This window comes from Phyllobates terribilis, unplaced genomic scaffold, assembly GCF_046119375.1.
Source record: "Phyllobates terribilis strain yellow unplaced genomic scaffold, ASM4611937v1 Scaffold_7__3_contigs__length_470593459, whole genome shotgun sequence".
Lineage (NCBI taxonomy): Eukaryota > Metazoa > Chordata > Amphibia > Anura > Dendrobatidae > Phyllobates > Phyllobates terribilis.
The window spans coordinates 391,069,222-391,082,243 of record NW_027362767.1 but is presented as its reverse complement, the minus strand read 5'-3'; the positions used below and the strand labels follow the sequence as shown (position 1 = coordinate 391,082,243).

The following is a 13,022-nucleotide window of genomic DNA, read 5'->3' as shown; positions in this document are numbered from 1 at the left end:
AGAGCCACCACGACTTGTGGTGAGAGGCAGAGTTGTGTTTGAGGATGCAGTTGTTGACGTGCTTCCAGTACTACGTCTCTGTCCAGGAAGGCGCAACCTGACCTCGTCGTCACTAGCATCCTCCTCCACCTCCTCTGCTGACCTCATCTCTTGGCTGACTGTGGGTTGACAGTAAGTGGGATCTCCAACCTCATCATCATCACCCTGTGTGTTCTCACACCCGTTATCCTCAGAGCCAACCTGTTCCTGCCCTGACAAAAAACTAAAGTTGTCGCTCCAATCAGGTATTTGAGTCTCATCATTGTCTTCCTCATTGTCTCCACCAACAGGAGTTACAGTTTGGGAATGAGGGTCTACATTATGGTCAGAACCTTCTGCGTCTGGTCCTGGATCCGACTCATAAAGATTCTGGGCATCAGTGCAGATCATTTCCTCGTCTGGATTCACAGAAGCGCTGGAGTCGACCTCTGATTCCCAGGCTATAGTATGAGTAAACAGCTCTGCAGACTCAACCATCTGTTCTACCTCATACTCAGACGGGCAGCTGGAGATTTGGGAGCTGTGAGGAAGAAAGTGCGATTTAGGTGACACCTTTGAGGACTGGAGTATTTGTGATGTTGAAGTTGATGTGGAGGAGAGCCCACTTAAAGGAGCACTTGATATCCGTTGAAGCACCTGCTGTTTTTGTGCCTCATCTGGAATTTGTAGCGATTGGCGTGGCCGTAAGAAAGGGATCTTATCACATTGTCCGCTAAAAGAAGTAGACATTTTAGTTTGGCTGGAAGATGGTCTTTCTTCTGCAGATGTTACTGTTGCTTTAACACCTACCCCACGGACACAACCTTTTTTCCCCTTCCCAACACGCCTATTCCCCTTTTCACCAGCAGCAGGCCTTTTTCCACTCATTTTGGTGGTTAAGTAATTCACAACTCTGGAGTTGTTTGCACAAAAAAACAATGGATGGGAACCGAGCAGAGCTGAGTGGCCAAACTGTGGTATTAGGCCAAAACTATTGGCTGGGTTAGATGCAGAAAAAAATGATATTCAATTTGCAACCTGATGGAGGTCAGTATAGATGGACTAATAGAATGATGCTATGCCCAAAAGATTTTACTTCACTAGGTGCAGTAAAAAAATTGGTATTCTATACACAGGTGGTATATCTTGCAACACAGATAGGCTACTCCACTGACTAACACACTCTGCAATAGGCCAAAAAGGATTAGCTTTGCTAGATTCAGCCAAATGCTGTGAAAAAAACTTGCACAGCACTGGCACAGACCTGCCTGGCAAAAACTGATAGGAACTGATGTAACCTAGTCCTGAAAAGGACTGCAATTACAATTAGTCTTTACTCCCACAATCTATCTATTTAAGAGCACAGACCTGCCTGATAAAAGTCGTAGGAAATGATGTAACCTAGTCCTTAAAAGGACTGCAATCACAACTATTCCCTACTCCCAAGCTATCTGTAGATTTGTCCGAAAATTGGCTTGAAATTAACAAGGTATAGCGCACACAGCAACAGCGGTGCCGTCTAACACGCTGCTGCAGCAGTGAGAAAATGGTGGTGACGGGGAAAATGGCTTGGTCTTATAGGGCAAGGACATGTGACATACACTGCCAATGACACATGCCCTTGCTTGTGTGAAAAAAAGCACTTCGCTCCGTGTGTGCGCTGCTGATAGGCTGACAGATTGCACCTCCCCACTGTAAATGCGGGAAAGAGAAAAAAAAATGGAGATCTTCATTATTCCTGCAGAGATCCATCCCCTGCCCCTCCCCCCGCCCCGCTGTACACTCAAACTGCGTATTAACATTAATTTTCATCATTACTGAGAAAAAATCCAGTTATGATTTTGGTGCACGAACAGTTATCGAACATAACCTCGAACAGCCGAATTTTTCTCAAATCGTTCGTGTTCGCCGAACGGCTCGAACACCGCCCAAAACAGCTCGAATTTGAGATTGGCGAACAGTTCGAGTCGAACAACGCTCATCTCTAGTTATGGATCCTGTTTTGGTGCTGGCAGAGCAGTTTCAAAGTTTGTCACTGAATGTGGCTGACCTTCGATCATCTGTTCAGCAGCAAATACAGTGGTTGCAGACTCCTAATGTTGGAGAGTCTGCAAGTAGGCCAGTCCAGCTTGAGCCCAAAATTGCCCCCCTGGACAGGTTTTCAGGAGGTAGAGACAAGTTTTTTGTATTTAAAGAAGCTTGTAAATTGTATTTTAAGCTTGTACTTTACTCCTCTGGAGATGAGGAGCAGCAAGTGGGGATTGTGATCTCACTGTTGCAAGGAGATCCTCCATCCTGGGCTTTCTCTTTGCCACATGGCTCTGCTTACCTCAGATTGGTTGAAGGATTTTTCAGGGCTCTGGCCCTTATCTATGATGATGCTGACAGAGTCTCCTTGGCTGAATCCAGGCTGCGTCGCCTTCAGCAGGGGAATCAGTCAGTGGAGACTTATAGTTCCAAATTCCGTAGATGGGCAACCAATACTAAATGGAATGACCCAGCTCTTAGAAGCTAATTTTGTCAGGGCCTTTCAGAAAGTTTGAAGGATGCCTTGGCTGCTTACGAAACCCCGGGGTCCTTGGAGGCTGCCATGTCATTGGGCATATGCATGGATAGACTCCTTTGGGATAGGTGGGTGAGATCATCTTCTCCTGAGCCCCCTTTTCGGGGCAATGCCCCTTTACTGGGGGGCAGTCTGGGGGTGAACTTGTACTTATTGAGTTGGAGGAACCCATGCAACTATGGAACTGTGTCGCATGTTTCCCCTGAAGTCCGCAAGAGAAAGGGGGTGTGTTTTTTTGTGGTAAAGGGGGACATTTTATTGGGGTCTGTTCTTTGGTTACTAAGCAAAAAGAAACTCGATTATCCCTTGGTAGTGTAGAGTTGGATAATCTGGGGGTGTGTTTGTCTTCAACATGCAGTTCTCGCTTTGTCCTAATGGCAGAGGTGGTGCTACAGAGCAGGACTGAGAAAATTTCTGTGTTTGTGGACAGTGGAGCTGCATGGTTGATGCTGGGTTTGTGAAAACTCATGGGCTTACTTGCTGTATGTTAACTAAGCCCATCCTTATTTATGCCATTGACTCAGCCACTTGCACAGAGATCTCTGACTTAGATTGTACAAGATATAAGACTTAGAGTGGGGTCTTTTTATTATGAAGTAATTCCATGTTATGCTCTGGAGGGCCTTCCTACTCCAATTGTACTGGGTCTACCCTGGTTGGTGAAACATAATCCGATAGTGGATTGGCAGTCCAGGGAAATTGTTGAATGGCGAGATTACTATCATGAGAACTGCTTAAACATTTCCCTTTCTGCGGTCTCTACGGACCTTACCTGCGTTTTTGTCTGCTTTTGAGGACATATTTTCTGAGAAGGGTTGTAAGTATTTGCCTCCTCATCATGCATATGACTGTCCTATTAAACTGACTCCAGGAGCTAAACTACCCATGTCCAGACTGTGTAATCTTTCTGGCCTTTAGAGACAAGCCATGAAGGATTTCATTGCTGAGAGTCTGCAGAAGGGACATATCAGACCCTCATCTTCGCCCGTGGCTGCAGGGTTCTTCTTGGTTAAGAAGAAAGTTGGGGTCTCTGTCCCTGTTTAGATTTCTGGGAATTTATTCAAATTACTGTCGGAGATCCTTATCCTCTTCCTCTGATTCCATATTTATTCAACCAGGTTGTGGGAGCTAAGGTGTTCTCCAAGTTGGATGTAAGGGGAGATTACAATCTGGTTAGAATCTGAGAGGGGGATGAATGGAAAATGGCGTTCAATACCTCTGAGGGGCATTTCAAAAATCTGGTTATGCCTTTTGGTCTGACCAATGCAGCTGCGGTGTTCTAGCTTTTCATAAACAATATTTTCCATCATTTAGTGGGCAGGTTTATGGTGGTCTATCTGGATGATATTCTGGTTTACTCACCTGATTTTGAGAAGCATCAGGGTCATGTTTAACAGGTACTACAGATATTAAGAGATAACAAACTATTTGCCAAACTAGAGAAATGTGTTTTTGCTATTCTGGAGGTGCAATTTTTGGGGTACCTGTTTTTATCTTCAGGTTTTCAGATGGATCTGTAGAAGATCCGTTCTGTACTTGATTGGGACCGTCCCGAGAACCTGAAGGCTTTAAAGCGCTTTCTGGGCTTTACTAATTTTTACAGAAAATGTATCCAAAATTATTCGGTAATTGTGAAACACCTCACTGACATGACAAGAAACAGGCTATCCCTGCATGTGTCACAGCTGTCTAACAGCCGTGACACTAGCTGGAGCGGTGACAATAAATGAAACGCCGAGCATGCCAAAATAGGTTCACCAGAAGGGTTAATAGAATATGCTCGATCATCACTAGTTCTGATCTTTCTAAATGGTCGAATGCCGCCCAGTAAGCTTTTTCCTCCTTAAAGAGATGTTTTGCCACACCACCTATACTCAGTCAACCCAATGTTTTTCAATCTTTCATAGTAGAAGTTGATGCATTGGAGGTAGGAGTTGGGGCTGAGTTGTCTCCAGGTCCGTCCCCTGGTAAATGGCGTCCATGCGCTTTATTTAAAAAAAAATTGTCTTCAGCCAAGAGAAATTACGACGTGGGTAATTGGGAACTTTTGGCAATTAAATTGGCTTTCGAGGAATGGCGACTTTGGTTGGAGGGGGAAGTCCATCCTATTACTGTTGTCACGGACCTGTCATATCTTCAGTCTGCTAAACGTCTCAACCCTAGGCAGGCTAGATGGTCTCTGTTTTTTACTAGGTTCAATTTTGTTGTCCTTTCCATCCAGGGGTTAAAAACATCAAGGCTGATGCTTTATCCTGAACTTCCCTGGTGTTGGTGACCATGAGAACCCTGCCCCTATTTTGTCGAAGGAGGTAGTCATTTCAGCTTTGCCCCTGGCTCCTGCCCTTCAGGGAGGTTATTTGTACCATTTAATCTGCGCCATAAAGTAATTAGCGAACATCACAACTCTGTGCTTGCTGGTCATCCAGGTGGTAAGGCAACTGCGGACCTCCTTTCTCATAGTTTTTGGTTGCCGAGGTTGCATCAGGACGTGGTTGAACATGTGTCTTCTTGCAGTATTTGCGCGCTTTCTAAAGTCTCGCATACCAGTCCGTCTCATCCTCTTCTGCTGCTGCCTATTCCTAGTAGACCATGGACACACTTGTCCATGGATTTTATTACTGACCTACCGGTATCTTCAGGCAAGACTGTGATTATGGTGGTTGTAGATAGGTTCTGTAAAATGGTTCATTTCATCGCATTATCGGCACTTACGAATGCCAAGACTCTTGCTCAGGTATTCATTAATGAGATTGTGAAGCTTCACATGGTTCCTTCCGATGTGGTGTTAGATCTGGAGACCCAGTTTCTTTCTAAATTCTGGAAAGCTTTCTGTACTTAACTGAGGGTGCAGTTGTCTTATTCTTCTGCCTTCCATCCTCCGTCAAATGGACAGACCAAGTGCATTAATCAGAAATTGGAGACTTACCTTAGGTGTTTTGTCTCCGAAAACCCGGAGGATTGGACATCCTACTTACTGTTGGCTGAGTTTTCTATTAATAATCATCACCAAGAATCTACCGGCAGGTCACCATTCTTTGGTGCCTATGGTTACCATCCACAGTTTGGTACTTTTAGTGGGGTTGGGGCTTTGGGAGTTCCTTAGGAGGAATGTTTTGCTTTGTCGCTCTCCTCGGTGTGACAGGGGGTTCTGAATAATTTGAAGATCATGGGAGACAGGTACAAACATATGGCTGACAGGAAATGCTTGCCAGGTCCGGACCTAAGTGTGATTGACTTTGTGTGGTTGTCTACCAGGAATATCATGTTGAAGGATTCTTTCTGTAATCTGGGATTTAGATATATTTGTCCCTATAAAATAACCACCATCATTAACCCAGTAGCGTTTCAACTTGAGTTGCCTCAAGCTCTTAGGATCCACAATGTGTTTCACAGGTCTCTGCTCAAGAAGTATGTGGTGCCTCTTGAGTCCTCCCCCCTGCCGCCACCTCCAGTCATGGTTGATGGCAATCTGGAGTTCCAAATTTAAAAGATTGTGGATTCTCGTCTTCAACATCGTTTCCTTCAGTACTTGATGCACTGGAGGGGTTTTGATCCAGAGGAAAGCATGTGGGTTGCAGTATTGGAGGTGAATGCCCCTTGGTTGGTTCATTCTTTCTATGCCTCTCATCCAAAGAAACCTGTTCCTGAGTGTCCGGAGGCCACTTGTCGAAGGTGGGGTACGGTCACAGCTGTATCAGGGTTTACAGACAGTCATTCAGGATCTGACTGTAGAAGGTCACTGCGCTTTGCCTTGCAGACACCTTCTTGATCCTTTCATCATCCCTCCTTCTCTAGGACCCAGTGGTGAGTTCCACCTTTTGCTGCTAATTGACACACCCTGGCTGGATCCTTAAATACACTCAGTTTCTCCAGAGAGTTGCTGGCAATAGAGTTAATTCCTCTCTTCAAGTCTTGAATTCTAGTAGTCAGCTAGATTACCCTTGGAGTTCCTGTGTAGATTGCAGGCGTTATCTCTCTGGTGTCTTCTCAAAACTAAGTGTATCCCCTTGTATGTTTCCCTTGTTTTCTAGATCTGCTTAGGGGTCTCCACTCCTTTTCCTAGTTGCTGGGCTCCCCCCCCCTCTTCCCTTCGCTGTACTCTGGGTTCTTCCCTTACCTGTGTCACAGCTGCCTAACAGCCGCAACACATGCAGCCGCGGCAGCTGAATCCTAGATGCCGAGCACACCGAAACTACTAGGCAAGCACCCGAACATGCTTGTTTAAAGAGTTAAATGAGTGTGCTCGCTCAACACTAATGTCTATATATGGTGGAGATTCAGTCAGAACCAAATTTCTAGTAATGCCACAAGATGTTTGGTATTTAGAAGATTCTAGAGGTGATCAAATTTTCCAAGATTCAAACTTGCCAAAGCATGCAGATGTTATAAGGAAATTAGATTTACAGAGAAGTTACTCTCTGCAAATTGAATTTCTGTCCAGACCCCAAAGCATAACAACCGTTGGGTGTAAATAAAAAAATCATTGTTCATTTGTGGTGCTGTCCTCGGAACCTTCAGTTTGGTCTTCAGCTCCTCTTCTTTTTCTCTTTTCCCCATCCTCTTCAATCCTGGCTGTGGCTTCCATTTCACCTATGCCTCTGTCTGAAAACATTGCGTGTTGAGACATCATGGGGCGAGACCAAGAGGGAAGCCACGGTCTGGATTGAAGAGAATAGGATGAATACAATGGGATAAGGGGAAAAGAAGAGGCACTGAGGACCAAATAAAAGGCTATGTAGACAGCGGGACAGGTGAGCAGAGAGGGGAGTACTGTTTTTTTCTACAGTTTTGCCTTGCCCTCTGCTGTTGTCAGTCAAAAACGACAAAATGTCAGTCAAAGCTTGGCTCTGTTACCAAACTTGCGTAGAGTGAATTGAAAAAAATCTGCATTCTAAGGAATGAAAATTTTTGTAAAAGTCGATGATATTTCAATTAGACATGAAAACATTTGCTCATCTCCAACCACAACCATTATTTTGTGTCCATATGGACAGAAACATTGAAGCAAACAACCCATCATCAATCATTATTCAGTATAAACGCAAAATCTGGAACACATGATAGGGGGAATTTTGGGTCTCCTTGAGCACCATGGTCCAATTGCGGCTGCTGTCTCATCACTCTGTAGAACTTTGTTCTGTGCCCAAGATCCAAATATAATTATATTACATATAAAGTAAAATATATTGAAGCATTACAGCATTACATAAACTCTTACAGGATAGCTTCGCATTCATAACTAACTTAAAAGATCTTTATATATATATAAGCACATGCACTCAGTGCACCATTGGCATAGCTAGCAGTTCAGTGAACCTTCCCTACTTGTTTTGCATCTAATTCCACCCCTGTCTACCTTGATGGACAGCTCTGGTGGGAAGGTGCGCTGTACTGCTATACCGCACCAAAGATGCTCTGACCACCTGTACTTGGTTCCAATGGTCAATATTTGCTTACAGACTCCCTTTAATGTTCTCCATGGTAAAGTTGTACACAGGAAAAATTATTGATACCTTTTTGTTTTGGTTTTTTTTTCAAAGGAAAAGAAGAATGACAATACAGTTTTTACCATACCAAATCTTGTAGCAACTATATATGACATGATCCTTGGTGGCGCTGACACTACTTCAACTACAGTAAACTTTGGTTTCTTAATACTTGCAAAGCATCCCGAGATACAAGGTAAATAGTCAGGTGTATACTATCTGGTACCTCCACATATTTCCTTCAGATGCTTGAGATGGCCTTTCGTTAAAAAGATTCAGGACAACCCAATATGCCCTTAGAAAACTCTTCATAGTGGTAGGTACCATTCACATGGCTGCAATATGCTTTTAGGTCATGTTATATTACTTCCAAGACATTGATAGGTTTTTATAGAACAACAGGATGAAATGAAAAATGAAAAATTCATATCTATAATTCGGAGATGATGTATTGGCCAACTTACCAATCAGCTGCCCCCTCAAAGAGTTAATTGAGTGCCTGATAAAAATAATAACCTGAGTAGAGAGGAACAAGAGGTTATTAAGGAGTTGCAAATTAACAACAATGTTGTAATCAAGCCCTCAGATAAGGGTAACAACATCGTTGTTATGGATGTAATGGATTACAAAAGCATGGTTCTGAAATTACTTGATGATGTGAACACATATAAGCGTTTACCTATAGATCCCACTGTAAAATTCACTCAAGAACTGTAATTAATTTTGAAAGAAGCTTTAAATTTTGGACATATCACTGAGGATGAATTCAGGTTCTGTTCAACCCCACCCCCACTATGGCTACCTTTTGTGCATTACCAAAGATGCACAAGGGAATTAGACCAATACCGGGGAGACCCATTGTCTCAGGCAATAATTGCCTTACAGAAGGAATAAGTCAGTACGTCGATCAGTTACTTACCCCCTTTGTTCAATCCCTTCCCTCCTACGTTAAAGACACTAAAGATATGGTTTCTAAATTATGCAATGTCACAGTTTCTGCACAAACAATATTGACTAGCCTCGATGTAGAGGCCTTATACACTAATATTTCTCATGAATTAGGTATTGCAGCCGTATCTTATTTTTTGTCTACTAAAGCTAAGCACTTTAAACCACATAATGAGTTTGTACTATCACTTTTATTATTTACTCTAACACACAATTTCTTTACCTTTGATGGTGCCTTTTACCAGCAGATAAGGGGCACCGTCATGGGTACATCATGTGCACCAAATTTTGCAAATCTTTTTTAGGATGGTGGGAGGACACTTTAGTTTTCAATGAGGATTTAAGTTTTTTCACTAGTCACATCTTATTTTGGGGTAGGTATATTGACGACGTGCTGATCTTGTGGGAAGGAGACATAAAAATATTTGAAGACTTTGTAACCATATTAAATCAGAACCAAATTGGAATGTTCTTTACCCAGGAGGTGGGTTTGAACAGAATAAACTTCTTGGATTTGACTATTTCTATAGATGTAGAGGGTAATCTTCGTACAGACATATATAGAAAGCCCACGGCTACTAATAATTTCCTTCGTTGGAAGAGCTGGCATCCATCTTCCTTAAAGGCTGGTATTCCAGTTGGCCAATATTTGAGGGCCAGGCGCAATTGCTCCAACGATGAGGATTTCTTCACTGAAAGTAGAAATCTATTCAGGAAATTTACCTCTAGAGGATACCCCAAGAAAGTTCTACATAGAGCCTTTAATAGAGCCAAGAAGAGTGACAGAGATATGTTATTAATGTCCCCTCCTAAAAAATCTAGCTCTAAAATTATTAGATTAATAGGAATGTATGACGAACATACTTCAAAATTTATAATATCATGCGGAAATTCTGGCCCCTATTGAGAGCGGATCCTGATAAAAAAGATGTGATTAGCGAGTATCCAAGTATTACATACAGACGAGGTAAAAATTTAGGTGAATGCTTAACCCATAGTCATTTCCAGAATAGAAAAGATCTTTCTAAGAAGGATAATAAAATTATAGGAGGTTCTAGGCCTTGTAGTACATGTTGTTTTTGCAGGTACTTGCCAAATATTAGTGAATTTACGAATCCATCGGACCAGAGAGTATATCAAATTCGAGATCGCATAGATTGCAAAACCAAAGGGATTGTATATATTGCGTTCTGTCCATGTCCAATGTAGGAAGAACTATACAAGAATTCAGGAGACGTATATCTAAACATATAAGTAATATCAATACCAATGTGGATACTCCCCTATCTTGCCATATGAGAATAGTTCACTCTGAAAGTCCATTAAAACTACAATTCATTGGCATTAGACAAATGAGATTGGGACCTAGGAAAAGTAACCTTGACAAAATTTTACAACAAGAAGAGGCCAAATGGATTTTCAGATTGAACGCACTTGGCGAGGGGGGTTTAAATGAGGGATTTACCTACGCATCATTTTTATAATCAAATTATAGGACGCCTGCCATCCAAAAATAAGATACTCCAATTTATAAGATATTTATAGGATATAAATTTTTTAGATGTCCCCAATTTATCGCTAGTGGCTTTCACTTTTTGGGCAATATTCGAACTTTAATTGTGACCCCTTGATATTATATCAAAATAAATTACGAAATGTTAAATTATGAAATTAATGAACTAGTAATTATAGGGTGGCTAATCATTTATAACAGATGTTAATAGCTCTACTGTTATATTTAATATTGAACAAAAAGACAAGTCACAATGAAGAACATCAGAAGACGTTCAAAATTCTAAGTTTATTCGCATGCGCAGTCAAGCTTTTTTCTATATCCAAAATGTAGTCGGAAAAAACAAAGTCAGCAGACATGCGCAGATGATAGTAGCCAATGTTGATAAAGGACCTTGCCTACGTGGCGCGATCCGATTGGAGTACGCAGGGATACTGACGTTGGAAACCCCTATTGGCTCCGTGAGGTTGCGCAAGCGCAGTAGCTAATTTGTATGTCTTGAGCTCACGGATAGGATCCAAGGGGAGCAGCGCCGATAGGTACATCAAATGGAGGCACTCAAGCAATTATGAGAACGCCGACACGCCTTCTTAATCCCTACCAATAGGAAATGTTTTCATTTGAATGACGGCTATTATCCCCAATCACAAAAAAGGGGAAGTAATATTCTGATAATACGATTATTCTATTTGGGAATAATGAATGTTTCCCCATTGGTACACAATTATAAGGTGCCTTAGTGGTTGAGAGCCCACAACAGAGGTGATATAAGCTACGTGGCGAGCATTTTGGGTGTTATTTAGCCTCTATCCCCTGATGACGCCAGTTAGGCAAAACATGTCGGGGAGGCTATGGTTTTAGTTTTTCAATTAGGACAGGCAGAGTAGAAAGGTGCAATTAGTGGTCCGCGGCCACGAGCATATAATAATATAGAATAGGTGGGATAACCATGTGGTGTATATGCCAACTACAGAGCTACAAAAATCCTGCAATACCTCACAACCTGTGCCTAAGAAAGCAATTTTAATATTAAATTACTAATCATATAAGGAAGAAATAATTGATTAAAAGTTAAGTTTTATGGGGCTTTAGTTTGGGGGTTCTAGTTGCCATAGACAATATGTTAATGAGTTTACTACCCCTACGCTCTCTCTGATTTGAACAGTGTCGGCTAGTGAACTAAGAGTTGGACGCCCATTGATCAGATATTATTATTATTATTATTATATTCATAAAATGTTAACAATATTGTAATCCTGAAAACCCCTTAAACTTTTCTATTCTTTTATGAAAACTATATAGTAAATAATATCCAACTGGTACTACATTACCATTTTTGAGTTGTCGATGTGAAAATCATGTCTAATTATCATTGCTTATTTAAGATGGACAAATCATTTCTTGATTAATCAAATTTGATCCAAAGTTGCTAAAAATTTGAGATTCAGGGAAATGCTAAACTTTTTGCGCTTCAATTTACATGAAACCAGAAAAATGCTGGCCAACTGGAGACCACTTCTAGGGACTGATTCAAGTGAATCTGCCCAAAACTAATTTTGAGATATTTGTTCCTCTCTATTTCATATCTATCTTCTTCTGCTTTAATTTCTGTGTAAGACATTGTAAAGGCTTGAAACAACATAAGCCGACTATCTGTACATTTCATGTATTGACCTACAGATAAAGTCCATGAGGAGATTGACGAAGTGATTGGACAAGAGAAGGAGCCCAGGGCAGATGACAGGAATCATATGCCTTATACAAACGCTTTCCTACATGAGATACAGAGATATAGCGATGTCTTCCCAATGGGTATTGTGCGATCCACCATAAGGCATGTGAACTTTCATGGCTTCCAAATCCCCAAGGTAAACCTCTGCAATTAATGTAGCGACATGAAGACTAAGGATGGAGTTTTCAAAAGGGCTTAAAACTGTGTTGGTTTCAACAATGGAGATGGCAGTCTTCACCCAATTATGTAGATCTTCCTAAGTTTTCAATTTCTTAAGACATTTTTCGCATTTGAAAGATTAGTGATGTATGGTGCTGAGAGGATGATGGGAGTTGTACTTCACGCAAGACTACGATGTAAGACACAGATGAAGTTATTCTTCCCTTATCTGGACATTTGGACTGACGCCCAGAAACTAGATTGTAACTTGTTTTAGCTGTCTCAGCAACCTTCTACTAATTATCACTTTTTGTTTATGAAACTTTCTTATCAACATTCCACTGTTATGAATCATCATTTCGCTGCCTGTGAAACAAAGGCATTTTACTGCGCATGTCTGACAAAAAAAAAAAAAATGATTATTATTATAAATAAAGGGACAGCACCCATAGAGGGAGGCGCGCTCAGGGGCTTCCCAGTACTTGATTATACACTACGTGTCTGTGTATTTCTTGTTACGGGGATACCCCGACTCCAACAAGGACCCTCCATGGCTGAATGATCCTAACAATTCCTGGCGCCCGAAACAGGGACCCGAGGTCT

At 41.7% G+C, this 13,022-nt stretch overlaps 1 pseudogene; it reads left to right on the top strand.

Annotated features, from left to right (window-relative positions):
• LOC141155533 (cytochrome P450 2A6-like) overlaps nucleotides 1-13,022 on the top strand; it is a 46,054-nt pseudogene that overhangs the window by 12,877 nt on the left and 20,155 nt on the right.